This window comes from Eriocheir sinensis, unplaced genomic scaffold, assembly GCF_024679095.1.
Source record: "Eriocheir sinensis breed Jianghai 21 unplaced genomic scaffold, ASM2467909v1 Scaffold181, whole genome shotgun sequence".
NCBI lineage: Eukaryota > Metazoa > Arthropoda > Malacostraca > Decapoda > Varunidae > Eriocheir > Eriocheir sinensis.
The window spans coordinates 487,894-504,339 of NW_026111195.1; positions in this window are offsets into that span (position 1 = coordinate 487,894).

Below are 16,446 nucleotides of genomic sequence, written 5' to 3' on the forward strand. Positions count from 1 at the left end.
TTGTTCTTGCCCTTGAGCTGCTTGCCTTTGCTGTGATAAAGTAAACTAAGCCAGAATATTAATGAACGGTGGCTTAAGAGGAGGTAGTTCTTCTTCTTCTTCGGTGATTTACCCCCTAAAAAGGGGGAACGGGCCTTTGTCTAGCGACGGCCCGTCGCAGGGGGGAGCCCGCCGCTGGCGTGCGGCGGGTGTGGGGAAGCCTCCGCCGCCGCCACAGCCACGAGTAAGAGCCGGCGAGCAGCGACGGAGGCACGGGCTCTCTGGGCAGGCGCCCAGCAGACACCCGTAGCTGACACGTGCGAGCAGCCGACTGGTCGACTTGACCACGGAGGATGACCCCACGGGTCCACCTCGCCTCCGTAGAAGGGCCACCCGGCTGCTCGCCCGAGGAGTGCTGGCGTTCCACTGGGAGAGGTAGTGTGAATATGATTTATTTGGGTTTGAGAATATTAGGCAAAAAGGAGTTATAAAATGCGTTACGAGGTGTTTCATTACCAGATCTGAGTGGTATTAAAACTTTGAGGTTTGACGAAATTGGATAAAAAAAGGGAAGAAAAGGATGATCGGTGGGGGAGGAAAGAAACGATGATGACACCCCTCTCTCCTCAATCCCATCCCTACCCTTCCTCCCTCTCCTTGCCTCTCCCCTTTCCCCTACTCTCTCAGCCCCCCTTCCACTACCCTCTCCGCCCCAACCCCCTACTCTGTTACGTCCCCTCCCCCTCCCCTCTCCCCCCCTCCCCTCCCCTTCCCCCTTACATTCGAACCCACACTTACACCATCCCATCCCTCCACCCCCTCCCACTCTCCCCGCGACTGGACACTCTCCCCCCCCGCAGCAGAGCAGAGGTGAAACCCAATTTATACTTATATCTTATTCGTTCTTAATCTCGATAAGAAAGATGAAACGCGGGAAGTTTTGCCGAAGCCCCCGACATAAATCTGCTGAACTTTTGATAGTCCGTCAGAGTTAGCGCCGTGACCTTTTGGAGGAGGAACAGGGAAGGGAGGGAGGAGGAAGAAGGGAATGGAGGGAAAAGGAAAGGGAAAGAAGAAAGGAAGAAGGAAGAAGAAGAGGAGAGAAGGAGTCAAAAAAGGAAGAAAGGAAGAATCAGAAAGAGAAGAATGGAGAGGAAGCAGAGACAGAATGACAAAAAAGGAACAGGCAAAAAGAGAATCCAGGAAAGCCACGAATCGATCAATAACACAAATGAAGGAAAGTATAAAAAAAATACCCGTGACAAATGAAGATGTGGGTCGCCCTTTGCTAATCCTAATACTGCCACCAATACCTTTATCTGTCACCTCACTGCTTGCCTTGTGTGACGAAAATGAGGTGAGGGAAAGAGAGAAAGAGAGAGAGAAAGGAAGAAAGAAAGACCGGGTGAGTGTGAAAGAGGAAATAAAAGATACAAGCAGACAGAGAGGAACAAAAAAGAGGAGGGACAAAGAACGTTAAGAAAGAGAAGGAAGGAGGAGGAAAATGTCAAAAAGAAGAAGAATACGGAAGAAGGGAGACGGAAACGCGGATATGAAGAAGCAGGATAAAGATGAGAAGGGAAGAAGGGGAGGGAAGGAGAAGGGTGGAAGAAGGGAAGGGTAGGAGAAAGAAGGAAGAAGGGAAGGTAAAAGTGGAGGAGAAGAGCAATGAAGAAGGGAAGGCAGAAGGAAAGAAGGGGAGGAAGGGAAGGGAAGGGAAGGGAAAGGTATTAAAGGGAAGGGAAAGTAAGATGAGGAAAGGGAAGGAAAGGGAAGAGAAGGGAAGGGAAGGGAAGGGAAGGGAAGGGAAGGGAAGGGAAGGGTAGGGTATTGAAGGGAAGGGAAGGGAAGGGAAAGGAAGGGTATTAAAGGGAAGGGAAAGTAAGAGGAGGAAAGGGAAGGAAAGGGAAGAGAAGGGAAGGGAAGGGAAGGGAAGGGAAGGGAAGGGAAGGGAAGGGAAGGGAAGGGTATGGAAGGGAAGGGAAGGGAAGGGAAGGGAAGGGAAGGGAAGGAAAGGAAAGGAAAGGGAATGTAAGGAAAGGAGGGGAAGGAAGGAAAGGAAAGGCAAACAAGTGAAAAAAAGGAAAAAGTAAAAAAACAAACACACACACACACACACACACACACACACACACACACACACACACACACACACACACACACATGCATTCATTATCTTTCATCCTCATTCACACACTCCTCCAAAACTTCAGGATACAAACGAACCTCTTCTCGTTCCTCCTCCTCCTCCTCCTTAAACTTCCTCTTTCCTCTTCTCTCGAATTCGTTGTCGCAAAATTATTCGCCAACTTAAAATTTAAATTGAAACCATTAATAACGTGAACACTGGAGAGAGAGAGAGAGAGAGAGAGAGAGAGAGAGAGAGAGAGAGAGAGAGAGAGAGAGAGAGAGAGAGAGAGAGAGAGAGAGAGGTGTGTGTGTGTGTGTGTGTGTGTGTGTGTGTGTGTGTGTGTGTGTGTGTGTGTGTGTGTGTGTGTGTGTGTGTGTGTGTGTGTGTGTGTGTTTAGGTGTGTGACAAATAGAAAGACAAAGACAAAAATTATAAATGGTGGCAGAGGTGGGATCATATAATTCACACATCCCTAGATACATGATACCTACATACCAGTGCCTTACAAGAGTAGGCGTGTGCGTGTGCGTGTGTGTGTGTGTGTGTGTGTGTGTGTGTGTGTGTGTGTGTGTTTTGCAGATAAAGATGCAGCTCACGGGCAAAACTATAAACGAACAACAAAAATGCCGACTAAGCGCTGCTCCTATAAAGAAAACGGAACGAAAGGCCAGGAGAGAGGGTCACTTCATGCTCCCCTATCGAAAACAGGTCAAGTCGTAGGCAAGAGGAAATCCAGACAAAGGAAGGGCTGCTTCAGAGTTCCAGAGATAAATTAATTAGGAAGAAGTTAAAGAAAGAGATATAATACTGAAGGAAGACGGTAAGGAGATCTTGGCTTGTAAGAACAGAGCAGGGGATATAAGACTACAAGGTTAAGAAAACTGAATTACGACGAAAAGAAGTTAAAGAAAAAGAAGTATTAGTAAAAGAAGACATTTAGATGATAATACAGAAAGAGAAACTGGAAAATGATGATGAGACGAATTAGAAAGACGAAGAAGGGAAGGCGATAGAAATGAGGTGAATAGGAAATGAGGGAAGGCGAGGGTCGAGGGATGTGGACCAAGAGTTAAAAAAAGAGAATGAAAGTGAATTGCATAGTGAAAGTTTGCTGGAAATGAGGGACCTTGATGTGTGTGTGTGTGTGTGTGTGTGTGTGTGTGTGTGTGTGTGTGTGTGTGTGTGTGTGTGTGTGTGTGTGTGTGTGTGTGTTTAAGTGTGTGACAGACAGATAGACAAAAATCATAAATGGTGGCAAGTGGGATCATATATTTCACATTCCTAGATACATGACACCTACATACCAGTGCCTTACAAGAGTGTGCGTGTGCGTGTTTTTCTTTTTTTTTTACAACAAAGGAGGCAGCTCAAGGGCACACAAAAAAAGAAAACAATAACAAAAAAAAGCCCGCCACTCGCTGCTCCTAAAAAAGAAACAAAAGAGGTGGCCGAAAACAAGATCATATACGGGAGGAGAGGTGTCCTGATACCCTCCTCTTGAAAGAGTTCAAGTCGTAGGCAGGAGGAAATACAGATGAAGGAAGATTGTTCCAGAGTTTACCAGCGTGAAGGATGAAAGAGTGAAGATGCTGGTTAACTCTTGCATAAGGGGTTTGGACAGAATAGGGATGAGCATGAGTAGAAAGTCGAGTGCAGCGGGGCCGCGGGAGGGGGGGAGGCATGCAGTTAGCAAGTTCAGAAGAGCAGTCAGCGTGGAAATATCGATAGAAGATAGAAAGAGAGGCAGCATCGCGGCGGAATTTAAGAGGTAGAAGACTATCAGTATGAGGAGGAGAGCTGATGAGACGAAGAGCCTTAGCCTCCACTCTGTCCAGAAGAGCTGTGTGAGTGGAGCCCCCCCACACATGAGATGCATATTTCATACGAGGGCGGACAAGGCCCCTGTATATGGACAGCAACTGTGCAGGGGAGAAGAACTGGCGGAGACGGTACAGAACGCCCAGCCTCGAGGAAGCTGATTTAGTAAGAGATGAGATATGAAGTTTCCAGTTGAGATTTTGAGTTAAGGATAGACCGAGGATGTTTAGTGTTGAGGAAGGTGATAGCTGGGTGTTGTCAAAGAATAGGGGATAGTTGTTTGGAAGATTGTGTCGAGTGGATAGGTGGAGAAACTGTGTTTTTGAGGCGTTGAAGGACACCAGGTTCTTCTTGCCCCAATCGGAAATAATAGTAAGGTCTGAGGCTAAGCGTTCTGCAGCCTCCAGCCTTGAGTCGTTAAGTTCATGTAGGGTGGGTCTTCTATTAAAAGAAGTTGAGTAATGCAGAGTGGAATCATCGGCGTAGGAATGGATAGGACAGTTCGTTTTGGAAAGAAGATCATCAATGAACAACAGAAAAGAGTGGGAGATAGGACAGAACCCTGTGGGACACCACTGTTAATAGATTTAGGGGAAGAACATTGACCGTCTACCACGGCAGAAATAGAACGGTCAGAAAGGAAACTGGAGATAAAGGTACAGAGAGAAGGATAGAAACCGTAGGAGGGTAGTTTGGAAAGCAAAGATTTGTGCCAGACCCTATCAAAAGCTTTTGATATGTCCAGCGCAATAGCAAAAGTTTCACCGAAACGGCTAAGAGAGGATGACCAAGAGTCAGTTAAGAAGGGTAGGAGATCACCAGTAGAACGCCCCTTGCGGAACCCATACTGGCGATCAGATAGAAGGTTAGAAGTGGAAAGGTGCTTTTGAATCTTCCGGTTAAGGATTGATTCAAAAGCTTTAGATAGACAAGAAAGTAAAGCTATAGGACGGTAGTTTGATGGATTGGAGCGGTCACCCTTCTTAGGCACAGGCTGTATGAAGGCATACTTCCAGCAAGAAGGAAAGGTAGATGTTGACAGGCAGAGGCGAAAGAGTTTGACCAGGCAGGGTGACAGCACGGAGGCACAGTTTTTAAGGACAATAGGAGGCACTCCATCAGGTCCATAAGCCTTCTGAGGATTGAGGCCAGAGAAGGCATAGAAAACATCATTTTGAAGAATCTTTATAACAGGCATAAAGGAGTCAGAGGGGGGATGAGTAGGAGGAATATGCCCAGAATCGTCCAGAGTGGAGTTTTTAGAAAAAGTTTGAGAGAAGAGTTCGGCCTTAGAGATAGATGAGACGGCAGTGTTGCCGTCAGGACTGAGGAGTGGAGGGAAAGATGAAGAAGTGAAGTTGGAGGAGATGGTTTTGGCTAGATGCCAGAAGTCACGGGAAGAGTTAGAGAAAGCAAGGTTTTGGCATTTTCTATTAATGAAAGAATTTTTGGTTAGTCGGAGAATAGATTTGGCACGATTTCGGACAGAAATGTAAAGTTCATAATTAGCATTAGTTTGAAGGCTCTGGTACCTTTTGTGAGCTACCTCTCTATCGTTGACAGCACGAGAACAAGCGTGATTAAACTAAGGCTTTTTAGCGTGAGGAGTAGAGAAAGAACGAGGAATGTATGCCTCCATTCCAGAGACAATCACCTCTGTGATGCGCTGAGCACACACAGAGGGGTCTCTATCCTGGAAACAATAATCATTCCACGGGAAGTCGGAAAAGTACATCCTCAGGTCGTCCCACCGAGCTGAAGCAAAATGCCAGAAGCATCGCCTCTTCGGTGGGTCCAGAGGGTGTACAGGAGCGATAGGACAGGATGCAGAAATAAGATTGTGATCGGAGGAGCCCAACGGAGAGAACAGTTTGACAGAATAAGCAGAAGGGTTTGAGGTAAGGAAGAGGTCTAGAATGTTGGGCCGATCTCCAAGACGGTCGGGAATACATGTAGGGTGCTGGACCAACTGCTCTAGGTCGTTGAGGATAGCAAAGTTGTAGGCTTGTTCACCAGGATGGTCAGTGAAAGAGGATGAAAGCCAAAGCTGGTGGTGAACATTGAAATCTCCTAGGATGGAGATTTCAGCGAAGGGAGAGTGGGTCAAGATGTGCTCCCTTTTAGAATTCAAATAGTCAAAGAATTTTACATAGTTGGTAGAGTTAGGTGAGAGATAAACAGCACAGATGTATTTAGTAATAGAATGACAATGAAGTCTTAGCCAGATGGTGGAAAATTCAGAAGAGTCAAGGTCGTGGGCACGAGAGCAAGTGATGTCGTTGCGCACGTAGGCGCAACATCCAGCTTTGGATTGAAATTTAGGATAGAGATAGTAGGAGGGAACAGAGTAGAGATTGCTGTCAGTAGCCTCAGAAACCTGTGTTTCGGTAAGGAAGAGAAGGTGAGGTTTAGAGGAGGAGAGATGATGTTCCACAGAATGAAAATTAGAGCGAAGACCGCGAATGTTGCAGAAATTGAGAAGAAAGAGGTTCGAGGAGTTATCAAGACACCTCTCGGGTCGGCAGCCAGAAGGGGAGTCCTCCCTGGGGGAATTTGTGGTCCCCGAGGCTTGGTGTAGGTGCGCCATTTTGAAATTTTAATTTTGGGAAAAGGTGTATATGTTGTGTGAATGTAGTGTGGTGTGGATAAAGAGAGGATCTGTCTTTAGAGAGCATGCTGAACTACTCTCCGGTGTTGGTGAGACAATAGGGAAACAGTTAGTGAGGACATGGGAAGGGTCTTTGGAGGGCTTCAGCTCCCTTCTCACCTCCCATATATACCTCACCGGGAGTGGCTTGCGCCCGTTCGGTAGGGGTGTGTGTGTGTGTGTGTGTGTGTGTGCAAGAAACAGATAACAGCCGCGTCAAGGTTCACGGCTGTAATGCTAATGCGGACATTCATCTCAATAAGCGAGATTAAACGCCTGCCTAGAAGAAATAATAACATGACGGCGTTCAACAAATTTGGGCGATCCAGGCATATTTATGGGCGGATCATTAGCGCGGGGGATTGATGAGTGCACGAAGCCCCAACGCATGCTGGGAAGAGATTACCCGCCGCTGATACACGACTGAGGGGGAAAATCTACAAGCGAAAATATCATCTCAGGGTTAACTAAAGGTGACTGGCAGACTGTTTTGTTGTACCTTGTGTCCTCTGTAGTGAACTCTATGCCCTCAATAACTGATAGAATTAGGGATGTGCTGTTGATCACGACAATGGTTAACGACAAAATTCTCTCTCTCTCTCTCTCTCTCTCTCTCTCTCTCTCTCTCTCTCTCTCTCTCTCTCTCTCTCTCTCTCTCTCTCTCTCTCTCTCTCTCTAACTCTTTTTAAATATGTCAAGACGAAGGCAAGGAAATGATCGTTGCAATGGTTAATGGTCAATGAAAAAGAGTTCCTATTCCTCAAACTATCGGCTTCTAGCTTTACCTTTCTGTCTCTCCAAAGCTTTTGAACCTATCTCTTTGTCTCTTCTCCTACATAATTTATGTTGAAATGGAGGCGACTAAATGATCGTGGAAATGGTTAATGGTCAATGAAAAAGTTCCTATTCCTCAAACTACCGGCTTATAGCTTTACCTTTCTGTATATCTAAAGCTTTTGAACCTATCTCTTTCTCTCCTTCTTCTACTGTGTTGAAATGGAGGCGAGTAAATGATCTTGGTAAAAGTTTAGTGAGAATTTTTTTTATCTCAGTGTCTCTCTTCAACATGTCTAAATGGAAGCAAATTCACGAACCAACATAATTACACAGGAGTAAGTGTTCCTCTTCACTCACGTTCTAAAGCTGATGAACATTTTCCTGATATGCGACGACATTAATCATGAGAAGTTAAGAAAAACGAGGAATTTAATGGCTCGCCTAACTATTCAAATTGGAAATGAACTCTGTCTGCACTGCTCTAAGTTTTGACGAAATTCATGAAAGACAAACCTCATCTAGTTTCTTATATCGCCTACCAACATTCTCGTGCCCACAGATTTGGAAACATAGACAAATACAGATACAGCCAAGATAGAAAAATAGGTTAACAGATAAGATAAATAAATGTATAAGTTGGAAAGTTTCGTTTAGTCGGCGCAACATCTGTGGTCATATGCCGGAGAGAGACAGAAGGGGAAGGAATTATAGGAGAAGGGAACAGATCGATTAATACCTGGTACCCATTCACTGCTGGGTGGACGGGGGCGTAGGGTATCGGAAAAGCCGCCCAAATTTTTCCACTCCGCCCGGGAATCGAACCTGGGCTCTCTCGGTTGTTAGCCAAGTGTGCTAACCACTGCACCACGAAGCCCTCAAATAAATGTATAGTTAGATAGATAACCAGATACATAGATGGATAGATGGAAATGACAATATTGATAAGTGAGTTCTGCATTTTTATAAGGTTCGATGGACAGTATATAATTCAGGAAAGTCAAACCTCACGTACGGTCTATTATCACGTACTGACAAATAAAGATAAAGAGATAACCAGATAAACATGATTAGAAATATAAATAGATGGATGTGTAAATAAACTGATATATAGTTGGATAGATACAGGCAAACAAAACACAGGAAGATAAAAACATATTTACACAACAAAACAGAAGAGGGGTCAACATTCTCGTGTCCGTCAGTCAGGAAAGATAGACAAATAAAGATAGATAGACAGAAAACAGGTAAACAGATAAGACAGGTAGACAAACACAAACAGGAAGATAAAAGCATATTTACACACACAAAAAAAACAGAGGCAGGGTCAACGTTCTCGTGTCCGTCAGTCAGGAAAGATAGACAAATAAAGATAGATAGACAGAAAACAGGTAAACAGATAAGACAGGTAGACAAACACAAACAGGAAGATAAAGACATATTTACACACAAAAAAAGAGGCAGGGTCAACATTCTCGTGTCCACCAGTTTGAAAACATAAACAAAGATATAGCCTAGACAGATAAACAGGTAAGCAGATAAGACAGGTAGACAGACAAACACAAAATAGGAAGATAAAGACATATACACAACAAAACAGAAGCGGGGTCAACATTCTCGTGTCCGCCAGTCAGGAAAGATAGAAGCCTCCGCGTTAAGACCCCAGGACGCACGGACGGCCAGGAGGGGTGAGGCTTGGCCGGCGTGAGCTGCATCGCTGACCAGGGAAGGTCCTCACTCAAACCTTTGCTTGTGATGAGAACCAGTAAAGCTGTCGACCCCGCATTGAGTTACCCTTCTGACGATCATCTACTAAGGATTTCAGAGGCTGTGCGGCCTCGTTTTTTGGGAATAATATCGTAACGAACAATCGTATCGGTACGAGATTTTGCGACAGTGTATTTCACACACTGCCTTAATTTTTAAGGGTATCGCCAACCGCCACAAGTAGAGAATAAAGGCACTTGTCCCTATACCAAGAGGGTAAAGTCATCAGTGTCAGGCAAAGATACGAACACAACTACCAGAGGCTCCGCCCACCTTGTTCCTCTTCCCTCCATCTCCCGCCTCCTCCCTTCTCCCTCAATCTCTCTCTCTCTCTCTCTCTCTCTCTCTCTCTCTCTCTCTCTCTCTCTCTCTCTCTCTCTCTCATGTAGCTTCGTAACTATAATGAATGAAAGGCATGCATTAATTGTAGTGGCGTTATATACTCTTTCTAATACTGATAGGCATCCTTTAAATAAAGTTGAGAGTAGGGTAACGTGTTACTTACATAGCCTAATTACCTCCGTAACTATTGGTAGCGTAGTGGTTTGGTGGTTTATGGTGTACGTTTTCGTAGGGCTATTGTATAGCATGTACCTACTGATAAAAGTAATGGTGCTCTTATCGCCAAATTATAGTGGTGCTATTAATTTTATTGTCAGGGAAGAGCTGAAAGTATGGTAACGGGAGGAATTGCGAAGGTATAAAATGTTTGAGGTAGTACTAAAAGTGAATCACTGAGTGTGGATGAGGGACACTGGGTTATGAGGCTTATATTAAGGAACTTTATACAATATAGTGATGGCAAGGACACTCTTGGTTTACTAAGGATACAAACAAGAATATTCAAGACTTTAATCTTCTTCACAACTTAACACTAAATCCCCATCATCATCACTGTCACAGTCAAGGTTAATAACGAGAGGATCGACACTTTCATGGATATTATCCGTTGTCCAGTAGTCGTCCTCAAAGCCGCGAGTCAAAGTCAGGTGACGAAGAAAGGCAGCAAAGAGGAAAACAACAAAAAACAAACGAGAGAGAAACAAATACAAGCGAGCAATCGTTCTACCATCAATCATGGTAGTCATCATTTACCACCTCACCCTACTCTCACATGTCATTACGTCCACGGCCCAGATGTGTATCACTATGCTCAAAATTAAAGTCCCAGTATCACATCAAGCATGCCTTAATTGAAAAAAAAAATCATTCTCGAGTATGTATGTATCTTCCAGAGAGAGAGAGAGAGAGAGAGAGAGAGAGATTGAGGAAGGGAGGAGGAGATGGAGGGAAGAGGAACAAGGTGGGCGGAGCCTCTGGTAGTTGTGTTCGTATCTTTGCCTGACACTGATGACTTTACCCTCTTGGTATAGGGACAAGTGCCTTTATTCTCTACTTGTGGCGGTTGGCGATACCCTTAAAAATTAAGGCAGTGTGTGAAATACACTGTCGCAAAATCTCGTACCGATACGATTGTTCGTTACGATATTATTCCCAAAAAACGAGGCCGCACAGCCTCTGAAATCCTTAGTAGTCTTTATTTCTACAGCAAAGGGAGGCAGCTCAAGGGGAAAAACTGAGATAGCAACAGATACAGCCCGCTTGATGCTGCTCCGAACATCAGCAGAAAGAGCGAGAGGTCAAAAGCGAGATCAATTTCGGGTGGAGAGATATCAGATACTCTCCTCTTGAACGGGTAGTGCTTGCTTTAAATGTATTCCCCGGCGAGTATGTGGTGAGGTATTGTTTTGAGTTTGGTGTGTGGCAATGTTATGAAAAGAGGAGAAAAAAAAAGAAGCATTAGTAGTGTGTTTTAACTTATGATAGGGAATAGTTTGGTTGTTTTTAGTGTGTGTGTGTGTGTGTGTGTGTGTGTGTGTGTGTGTGTGTGTGTGTGTGTGTGTGTGTGTCAGTATATATGTCTGTCTGAGGAGGAGGAAGAAGAAGAAGAACAAGAACAAGAACAAGAACAAAAATAACAAGAACAAGAAAATAAGAAAAAAAGCAACACAGAATAAGAAACAAAAATAAACAAACAGAAAAAAAAGGGAAAAGAAAAAAAAACAGGAATAAAACCAACAACCTCGACACTAAATCCACAAAACTCCACATCACCTCCCCCCCCCCCCCCACACACACACACAAGTAAGTACGATAACATAACAAGAAAACCCCCCCCAAAAAGAAAAGGAGGAAGAAGATCACGAACCCAAATAACAACAACAACAACCACAACAACCAGGACTCCAAACCCACAACTCCACCACATCACAACCTTCCCAAAAGCCCCTCAAGGAAGATACGAGTAATTCACCAAACCGCCCGATAAGATATGATGGAGCGGACCAGGCATGTATTTGTTTCCGCGGCCCCCTGTTAATATCACTTTGCAGGCAGACTCATTAATGCCGCCTAACCCATTAATCGGGAGTGACATAAATCAGCCAGACATCGTAAGGCCACTCGGGGCAAGGGATGGAGGGTCAATATTTGCAAGTGACCGTCCGGGCTTCAAATTAGGACAGCAAAGCGGGCCAGTGGTAAAGTAGTGTGAGGTTGCTTTGGTTATTGTTGAGATGCGGTCAGAATTCTCTCTCTCTCTCTCTCTCTCTCTCTCTCTCTCTCTCTCTCTCTCTCTCTCTCTCTCTCTCTCTCTCTCTCTCTCTCTCTCTCTCTCTCTCTCTCTCTCTCTCTCTCTCTCTCTCTCTCTCTCTCTCTCTCTCTCTCTCTCTCTCTCTCTCTCTCTCTCTCTTTCCAATTCTTTTCATTTTATTTTTCTCCTTTTCTTTTCTCTTCATTTCTGTTTTCTCTCTTCTCTTCTCTTCCTTACCCTTCCCTTCCCTTCCCTTCCCTTAATTTCCCTGTCCTGCCCTACCCTTCCCTTTCCTTCCTTTCCCTTCCCTTCCCTTCTCTTCCCTTCCCTTCCTTTCCCTGCCCTGCCCTACCCTTCCTTTCCCTTCCCTTCCCTTCCCTTCCCTGCCCTGCCCTTCCCTTCCTTTCCCTTCTCTTCCTTTCACTTCCCTTCCATTCCTTTCCCTGCCCTGTCCTTCCCTTTCCTTCCCTTCCCTTCCCTGCCCTTCCTTCCTTCCTTCCTTCCCTTCCCTACCTTCTCTTCTTCCCTTCGTTCCCTCGCCGTTCTCTTCTCGTCTTCCTACCCTTCCTGTCTTCCTTCTTCCCTTCTCTTACTTCAGTTCTCTTCTCCCTTCTTCCCTCTTCTCTCCCCCTCACGAACTTGTTCAAAAAAAAAAAAAAAAAGCATACACAAGCCATACTTTTTTCCAACCCACCCACTCCATTAATCAAGCGAGTGAAAAGGGCAAGAGGCGAGCGACGAGGAGCGAAAACACAGACACAGTTGTTCCCTTCAGCGGCGATGAATTGCACGAGGAACAGGCAAATAAGAGCAAGCCAAAATGGCCCACGGCACAATACTAGCGGAAACACTAACTGGGCTGGAGGAGGAGATGGCGTACAAAAACACACACACATACACATACACGCACACACACCCCACTCACCACCCCACCCACCCACACACATACACAATCATCATATTTGTTTTGTACAGCAAGGGAAGCAGCTCCAGGGCAAAGACAAAACACAGCAACAAAAACTCCCGCTAGACGCTTCTCCAATAAAGGAAATCAGAACGAAAGGCCAAAAAAGAGGTCAGTTTTTGGTGAATATGTGTCTTGATCCTCTCCTCTTCATCAACATCGTCTATCATCATAATCAACAGCCTTTCCCAATGTTCTTTACCTCCTCGGTCTGATACCTGTCTACTCATTCTCCCGTCCTGTTCCGGTAAAGGCTCTAATTCCATTCCTCCGTCTGGTATTCATCTGTCTCTCTTAATCTCTTTAAAAAAAATTATAAACATCATCTATCATCATCAATACACTTTCCCAATATTCTTCACCTCTTCGATTTGATATTTGTCTACTCATTCTCCCGTCCTCTTCCGGTGAAGGCTCCAATTCCATTCCTCCGTCTTGTTTTCATCTGTCTGTCCTAATCTTTTTAAGCTGTCCATCCGTCATCACTTCTACACAGATATGACCCGCCCTAGCCCATACATCATTCCTAACAAAACAATGAACTGTCATTTATTCCGTAATGAATGCACCATTGCGACACGACACTGTTATTGTAGTTTAATAAAAGTGACCGTTCAATCCACAATGATGGCCCGGAAAGTTTTTTGGAAAGTTTCGTTTAGTCGGCGCAACATCTGTGGTCATATACCGGAGAGAGACAAAAGGGGAAGGAATTATAGGAGAAGGGAACAGATCCCAGGAGACGGGACACGACCCCCGATTAATACTTGGTACCCATTCACTACTGGGTGGACAGGGGCGTAGGGTATCGGAAAAGCCGCCCAAATTTTTCCACTCCGCCCGGGAATCGAACCCGGGCTCTCTCGGTTGTGAGCCGAGTGTGCTAACCACTGCACCACGAAGCCCCCGTGCGGGTCGTGGCTCACAATCTAACCACTTAATCCTCTTCTAATTATTCCCAGTGTATATCCCGGCAAAATGTATGACGATTTCGTGACTGTATTACACCCAACCTAGCAGTATCAGGACACCTCTTCTCACGTAATTGACTGCTCTTTCGGCCACCTCTTCGATTTTTTTTTACAGGAGCAGCGAGTAGCGGGCTTTTTTTATTGTTTCCTTTTTTTGTGTGCCCTTGTGCTGTCACCTTTGCTGTAAAAAAAAATGGGTCGAATTCTGAACTTATTTACAGTGCAGGAACATGCGGGCCGGAAAGAGCATCAAACCGTAGCATGGAGAGCCTAATGCTGTTGTATAGTTGACGCGCAATGTGTAAACTTGTTATTGTCGCGTGCAAGCCGCCGTGTTTTGGCCGTACGGTTCATCAGGCCGCCGTGCACACCCAATCAAAGTGTCCACGTCATTGTATGGGAAAACAGTTCATAATAATAATCATCTGCCCACCTGTGAAAGCTGTTGTTGTTGTCGTTGTTGTTGTTGTTGTTGGTGGTGGTGGTAGTCATTGTTGTTGATTTGCTGTCCTGTTGTTTTTGTCATCTTTGAAACTCTTGTCGTTATTTTCTTTTGCTGAGGTGAAAAAAAAGGACAACAGAATTAATATCATGGCTAATTAATGTCTATTGAACTTATTACAGATAAACAATGAATGGAAGCAAGGTAGATTGATATGTGTAAGTCTAAAGGTCTCTCATTATCTATTTACCAGTATCTATCTATCTATCCATCTGTGTGTGTCTTTTACCATATAGGAGGCAGGTCAAGGAGAAAAAAAAAAAGAAAAAAAAACTCCTGCTGGCGCTGCTCCTTAAAAAGTGTAGCTACATTGAGAGATTCCCAGAAGACAAGATTCGAAAAAAGGTGATGAGGTCGTGGGCGAGAGGAAAGACGGACGGATAAATGCTGAAGAAGTGGAGATTATTTAATAGATATAGACAAACAGACAGAGACAGATAGATAGATAGATTGATAGATAGATAGATATAGATATTGATATAGATAAAAAGATAGGTAAGTACGCGCAAATATAATAATAAAGAGGAGAGAGATAACAAAATAAAGAAAAGGGAAAGAAAAGGAAAATATATAAAAGAAATACGAAGAGAGAAAGAAAAAGGAAATAAATAATATATAAAACAAAGAAGAGGAGAGAATGGAGATAAGAATATGAAAAAGAGAGAAAGGAAGAGCATTAGAAAGAGAAAAAAGAGAAGGGAAAATATGAAAAAAGGGAAGAAAAAATAGAAAGGAAAAAAGGAAACGGACATCAAAAAGAAAAAAAAGAAAAACCAAAAAAACAAACCGAAACAAATAATTGAGGACACGAAGAAGTAGCTTGATTAAATCCACAGTGTAGCCGGGCAAAGAAAGATACATATAACATATACGAATCATTTGATATACTTACTTTGGTATGGTTTGTGGGGATAAAAGAATCCTCGCGGTGAATGGCCCGGACCCATGTGGTCAGCTGCTCTGGATTCTTCGGGAAGGAGAAGACACTAACACGAGAATCACTATTATAATTTCCTCTGCAGAGAGGCACGGAGCACTTCCCCGGCATTGTGTTGTCTCTATTATCACAGATTTATCCTAAAGTCTCGGCAATATGGTGTAAAATATGCCGCAGTAAATCAGGCTCTCCTCACGGGTCACGAGCAATCCTCGACTGGTCATCCCGGTCGCGACCCGCTCGCTGCCAGATTCTCCAGATAGCTCCCGAGTTGCCATACAAGCAGGCCGCTATCCATGGCCCAACCCCCGTGACGTAGGCTGACGCCACGCCCCCTGTGCACAGGCCTTCTCCTTTTAGAAGGCCTTGTGTGAGCTGCCGCGATGACGTCACAGTTCACGCCAGTCCCCGACCAATCACAAGCCTTCTTTTCATCCAAACCCCGCCCTTGTGATCTTAGGGTTTGATATTTTACAAGACTATTATAATTAAGTTTTTTTTCATATATCCTTCGTGTGATTTTGATATATTACAAATAGTTACAGGAAGAACACTGTTGCTATTGGAAGTCACGTGGGCTGCGGTTTCTATGGTAACGAGATACACGAGCTTAAAGAAAACGAGAGACATGTTCTAGGGAATACTATCTCAAACACGCACACACCTGAACTATTCTTTACTTCAGTGACAGACTAACCAAAGCACAGATATCATAGTTATTTCTCACTCCGCGGGGCTTTTTTTTTTTTTTTGTTGTTGTTTCTCTCTTTGCGTGTGTGTGTGTGTGTGTGTGTGTGTGTGTGTGTGTGTGTGTCCTTCCTCATCACGAGCTTTTTTCTTTTTTTTGTATGTATATGAGTTCGCTTTCCCATCACGGTAGTTCAGTAATGCCGTAAATGTATTGGTGCCGAAGACGAGGCGGCGCTACGACCAACTATGCCGTGGTGGAACGTGCGTCTACAAGTGTGTCTCTGAGCGCACAAACTCGTCACGGTGGACACTACATTTGCCTTGCCTTCCGTCCACTCCACTCGCCTAGCGCTCTACCGATGGCCAGTGGAATGTGTGGGTGTGGGGTGTGTGTGGGTGGGTGTGGGTGAGTGGGTGGGGCTGTGAGTGTGGATGGGAGGAGGGGAAGGGGTGAATCCATCGAACAAATCTTAAGTCAACCAAAACCTCAAATATTCTCTTCAGCATTATGGAGCTTACGAAGTCACCCACAATACCACCAGTCTGTTTTCAGTTAGTAAATTACAAGTCCTATCGATTATGGGGTACTTTAAAAACACATATTCTAAAAACTATATATTCAACTTTTCCCTCCAAACTTTTTACCAGTGAATGCAAGACCGCCGACAGCATA